Source organism: Uloborus diversus, chromosome 6, assembly GCF_026930045.1.
Source record: "Uloborus diversus isolate 005 chromosome 6, Udiv.v.3.1, whole genome shotgun sequence".
NCBI classification, from domain to species: Eukaryota; Metazoa; Arthropoda; class Arachnida; order Araneae; family Uloboridae; genus Uloborus; species Uloborus diversus.
Window position 1 is genome coordinate 113,924,887 of NC_072736.1, and position 6,355 is coordinate 113,931,241.

A 6,355-nucleotide genomic window follows, 5' to 3' on the forward strand; every position below is an offset into this window, starting at 1 on the left:
CAGGCTTACTAGCAGTGGCGGCGCTAGGCGTCGGCGACGTCGGCGACTGCCGACGGCCTCGCGCATATAGGGCCTCGCAAAATTCTCAGAAGTAAATTCTCAAAAGTTTTAAGAAATTTCCAAGTTTTCAATTGAAGCTCTTATTAAATGCAACAGACACAAAAGTAATCAAAATAGTGCGTGCAGCGGAGACTGCACAGAGCCAGCTTTAGCAAATGCGGGGCCCAATTCGGTAGGAACCTGAATTTAAAATATTCACTAGCTACAGCTTATTAATCAGCTAACTCTATTCCCCCCCCCCACCCCGTTCTATTTCTTTTCTTTTTCTCTTGTTGAAAAATTAGAAAATATTCAAAATGCTGCTCCTCCGAACACACACCCCTCCATACACGCGCGCACCGATAGCATTATGGAGCATCTGAAATTTCGTTTCGAGATCTTAAATTTCGCGATATTTCTAGCTTAAAGCTAAAGCCCCCAAATACTAAACAACATCGAAAATCGCTTAAAATTGTGTTTTTGTAGCTTGAATTTCAAAAATTACCGAACCTAATATTACAAAATATGGCCTTAGAATCGCATTTTTAAGGCATGAATATCAGAAAATATTCGGGCAAGGGTCCCCATACCGCCTTTCTTTTATATCATTAGCAATTAGGTTTTTTAAACTACATCAACAAAAAGTTTAGGTGGAGTGGCTCCTGAATATAAAATATTGCTAAAGTTTTTAGAAGCATAATTTTCAAAATTTTTCGAGGGAAGAGCTCCCTCCCTTTCCGTAAAATCATCAAAGTTTGTCTAAAATTCTGTTTTTGAAACTTCGATTTCGAGAATTTGCAGGGGATTGATTTTGACCTATTTTTTTTAAACAAAAGAATCGATCTGGGACACTCTCTGACCCTTTAAGTCAATAAAAATGGCCTATAATTGCGTTTTTAAGGCTTCAATTTCTAGAAATTTCCACCGAGACCTCTGTAAATTTTTTCCCTTAACATCAGCAAAGAGAGCCTAAAATGGCGTTTTTAAACTAAAAATTTTAAAAAATTTCCGGGGGAGGACCCCCGGACCCACCTTTCTATCAGGTCATTTTTCCTCTTTCAATGTGCCGCCCCCTCCCCCCACCACCAAAAAAAACTTTTTGATTGCGCTACTAGTCACGAAACGTTTTTGTCCTAGCAATTAAGTGAATTGGAAACTATAAGTGCCAATAGTTAGTACAAAAATTAATTCCGTGAATTCAATGATTTGTCTGAAAATATTTTATGATTAAAAGGGCCTCGCAAAACTGCATCGCCGACGTCTACTTTTGCTCTCGCGCCGCCACTGCTTACTAGCAAAAAAAAAAAAAAAAAAAAAAAAAAAAAAAAACAAGAAAATTATTCCAAAAAAATACTTATTGCCATCAAAAAGTAACACTTTTGCTTTAAATTAAAAATCATTTCAGTACAAAAATTTCGTATCCTTGTACTAAAAACTTTGATCATACATCGACAGTAATTGAGTTTTTAATCCACAATTCATGTTGATGTTTTCATTCTAATGTTGCTACTTATTGAGAAAATATTCAAAAAATGTTTCATTCAGAACTTATTTTAACGACTAGCTGCGTGCCCGGCGTTGCACGGGATACCTAAAAAATGAGCAGTCCAGTTGATGCTTTTGTAGTACACTGACACTAGTTTCTAACGCGTTAAGGAATAAATAAATGCGCGTAAAGCAAGGTTTGCAAAACACCAGTAAAACATATTTTTGCCAAAACACCTCATCAACGTTAATAATCGTTATCAATGATACAAGTTATGGGTACATTTTCAGTCAGCACAAAAGGGGAAAATATATGCATTATCAACTATAATCTTTACTCACGTTAAACTGAATTACATCTGATAGACTATATCGGAAATATTTATGCACAATAACAATCCGCTTTTTACATAAAATAGTCTACTACCCGGCGTTGCCCGGGTGTTTATTAATGCAACATACCACTCAGATAAATATTTGGATGGATTCTATCCACATGGTCGTACAAGAATTACATCAATCCGTTTTCCAGGTACAAACCCTCAAAGAACTCAAATAACTTGTAAATCACTCATTTACTTTACGACGTGCACGGTCCTCCTCGAAAATGAAAGTTATGTCATGTGACGCGTATTTAACAATCAGGCTTGAACAAAAAAAAAAAAAAAAAAAAAAAAAAAACAGCAATATTTTGCTGCAGATTACGGCAAAATAATCGAAAAGTAAACAACTTAAACACCCTGATTACAGGAAAAGCCTTAAAACAAAAGCCTAATTTTATTTCTTTATATTCGAGAAAAAAAATTGCAACAGATGTTTATTTTCAATGATTTTCTTCACGCTGTAAATTTTAATAAAAGCGTTCATCCGGAAAGTTGAGTTGAAGCACTGAATAATAATTTGAATGGAGGAAAGCCTTCGAAAAATATGGATTTTATTTTGAAATCTAAGAGTCATAATTAATAGTTTTTAATTGATATCTCCGCTAATTATTATCGGAGGATTATGTTAAATAGCTAAACATGAAGACGGGAGGATGACGAATCCATCGATACCTGGTTCGATGGTCAGTTCACTGTCGTTCGGGAGAAGAAGCTTGGACATAGATAGATAGATAGATAGATACTCAGATTTTATATGTATAAGATTTTTAGTGACAATTTTGAACCGAAAAAAAGATTGCGACCCCCCGATCGATCTTTGTGGAGCCCATGTGGCTCTGCGAAATACAATTACTTTAAAAACGCTGTTCCAAACGAAAAAGTTCGAGATGTCTCAGCAGCAAACAAAAAGCCACCAGTGAGGATCGAACTCACGACCCCTGGTTTACAAGACCAGTGCTCTAACCACTGAGCTATGATGGCTCGATATCGAGGGTTTATTTTATGTAAATAAACAAATTAGCAAGATTATTCCTCGATTTGTCATGTTTATTTGTTTTTAAGTATATGCTTTAAGTACTGTGTTAAAGTTTTTCATTTTGGCAATTCAGTAACTATCAACCAATATTTATTCAAAACGTCAAAATGAGCATTTGTGTTGATTTAACTACTGAACTTCTATTAATACATTTCGTCACGATTTCAAAGCACACGTTCAGTGGCGTCATCTGTTGAAGGTATGCAAGTTCAATTGCGTAAGTACTTGAATTGTTATTGTTTCGTTCTTTCCCCTCTCTCCCTCTGTCCTTTCTCCCCTCAACGGAAGGGAGAGGGGAGAGAGGGGTGAAAACTCAGGAATTTTCATAAAATTTATGGCAATATTTTCTTCAAAATGCATCATTTATTTTCTGCAATTTGAAAAGCTTCTTTTTGGTTTGTAGCATTATTTTTCAATTTATGAAATTTGAATTTTCTTATTGTTTTCAAACTTAAAAAGATTTCTTTCGAATGCTATGAAATGTTTTGGAGGTGGGAGAATTTCTCTCCCTCTTCTTTTTTTGACAAGTTTCTGTGAAATTTTTCAGTATGAGTTTTCTAAATTCAAAATAAACTCCTAATGCACTCTCGATGTTCGACGAACTAATTTTGTGGGCAGAGTGGGTGTTCCCATAGCGTATACTCCATATACGCCGACTCTCAAACATTTTTTAGACATATAGCATATACCCTCAAGTTTCAAAACTTTTCATATAATGACATATTACGCATATGATCGCATACTCATATTGTGCGTAATGGATTACTGGGAGTATACCCTCAGATAAATAGATGGGAACATCACTGCCTATGGGGTCTTCTGGATGGACATGGCAGAGCCATAAGCAAACTTTTGACTTTTTTTTTTTAAATTTATCGAGTTTATTGTTCATCTTTATGCTCATTTATACTTTTTCGGTGATTGATTCATTAGTTATGGCAAGGTTTTTTAAAAAATGCCTTTCATTAGAATCTTATTGTAAGATATTTATAATGAATTTAAAATCTAAAAGGTAATCTGAAAATTTTCGAACTTAAAACTTTTAGAAAGACGGAGTAATCGCCACAGATGTTGCAGCCAGGTGTGTTCCATTTGATGTTCTGATTTGCCAGACTAAAAGTTCTGCCAATCAGCGACGCTCCGATGGGAAGTCACTATGACCAGTCAACAAAATTTCTTCATTCGTTAAATTTTGTCTTACTATTCCACAAATTCGGAGCAAGGGCACCCATATGCAAAATTTTAGAGGGGGGAAGACTCAAAAAATTTCCCCATGGTTTTAGCAGAATATTTTCCCCATGGAAACCGATTTCAGTAGATTAGAGAGTACTAAAACGTGATATTTTTAATAACTTATTCAGTTAATGGCTGGAAAATAAATTTTATATGCACTGTTGCAAAGAAAAAAAGTACTAAAAGCAATGAAATTCTGATTTCTAAGGGGGGGGAGGCTTGAGCCCCCCCCCCGCCTTGCCCCCCTATATGGGCGCCCTTGATCCGGAGTCATAATTGCAAAAATTGCATTTTTTACTTGTCTGAATGTCCCTTTTCATTAGGTGTACGCATATCTATATGCAGGGCCCGATTAGCCTCTGAGAATTTGTGGACGTTCGGCCTCATTTTGCCCCCCCCCCCCCTTCCACTTTTATGTTCGGGGAGAAATTTTTCTAAACATTCTATGCACATTGATACAAAACTGACTAATGCTAAGTGGCCCCAGCAGAATTCAGAGTTAAGTTTATTCCCCTTTACCGACAGATGGAAATTTTGTTTATTACATATGTTGCACTTGAATTTTCAGTAAACATGGGTTTGTAACATTTTTGAATCATATTTGGCACCTCACAAATGAAATGAAGTGTCATAAAAGTACATTGTTAACAGAATTGAATCAAATCTCACATTTGAAAAATCTAGCTTATAACTACATTTTATCAAATGTGTCCTCACTTTGAATATTTTGATGCTTTCAAACATTTGTGTTTAGCAAGTTCATGTGTTTGCTATCTATGTAAGAAACACAGTCAAAAGCTGAAACTGCACTGTTAAAAATTCAGGAAACTTTTGTGGTGAATAGTTACTGTAAAATGGAGTATTTGCAGTACACAATTTTTTTTTACTAGTTTATTGCGCAGAAAAATATAAACGACTGCAGTGCCAACTGATACACCACGTGACTTCAATGCGAATGTAGATTAACACTGTATTTCCCCCTCCCCCCCCCCATGTGTCCTAACTCATATAGGTGAGCAGCAAAGTTGCTTGCCTATCCGAAGGTCCCCGAGATCGAACCTGCAGTTCGCAATTAGCGTTTTTAACTCTCGTTTATTCTACTGTAAAATATCACAGAAAAATAGGATTTTTACGGGTAAAAGTTACTGACAACATGGATGCTAGTAACTTTTACCGTAAATTTTCTAAACAGTGTGAGGAATTGTTAAGCAGTTTTACAGTGAAATTTAGTCCCCCTAAAAATTCTGAGAGGATAGCTCAAGCGTGCAGGAGCTTTTTAGGTAATCAGGCCCTGACTATATGGGTCATTCTCCAGGAGAAGTAACTTTTTGAACGCAAATATTTTTCAATTTCGAAACCTTTTGTTTTCTTTTTCTTTTTCTTTTGTTTTCTTTTTTTTTTCATTCTTTACATGAAAGTGTTACCTGCTAGAAGTAACACATAAACAATGGCCCAGCTAAAGTTCCAATTATTTTACTTCATAAATAAAAAAAAAATTAAAAAAGTTGTTCACGGAAATGAGAAAAAAAAAATAATAATAATAAACTCTTGATATTTATAAAAATCGGGGTCAATTGAATATCAGAGTAGTTATTTTGTTTATTGTGCAAACAATCATCTATGTATTTTAATGATTAGTGGGAATATAATATTAAGCTCTCTTAATTAAAGTACGGCTTAATTAGTAGTTTCAAATGTATGTTAAAAAATAGTATCTAGTAAAATTTGAGGATATACTGGCAATTTGTAATTTTGGTAGAATGCCTATGATTTTATTTTCCCCCCGCCTCCCTCTGCAACACCACCGTCGACCGGCCTCACGATGCTGCTCCTCTAGCGAAAGCCGTCTCCAGGTTGCGTCAATATCCTACACACACTCACGCATACATACACACCTACATACACACACATATACACACTCACACCTACACATACACACACATACTCACACACTCATGCCTGTACACAGACACAAACACATACGTGATTGCGAAAAACATAATTTGAATTCCAGATGTCAAAATTCGAATTAATTTTTAACTTTTTTTTTAAACATTCATTGGCAAATTCTTAACTTTCAATGAGTCTCAAATCTCCATTTTCTCAGTTGCTGTAGCAAAATATTCATTCGAAAACTTTTTACTTTCTGCTTTATTCATCATTTTTCTTTAATCATTGC

At 35.3% G+C, this 6,355-nt stretch overlaps 1 non-coding gene across 1 annotated transcript; it reads right to left on the minus strand.

The window, feature by feature from the left end:
* Window positions 1–2,815: 2,815 nt before the first annotated feature.
* Window positions 2,816–2,888, minus strand: Trnat-ugu (transfer RNA threonine (anticodon UGU)). Its single transcript has one exon. It is a non-coding gene; the product is annotated as a tRNA-Thr (tRNA).
* Window positions 2,889–6,355: the final 3,467 nt, after the last annotated feature.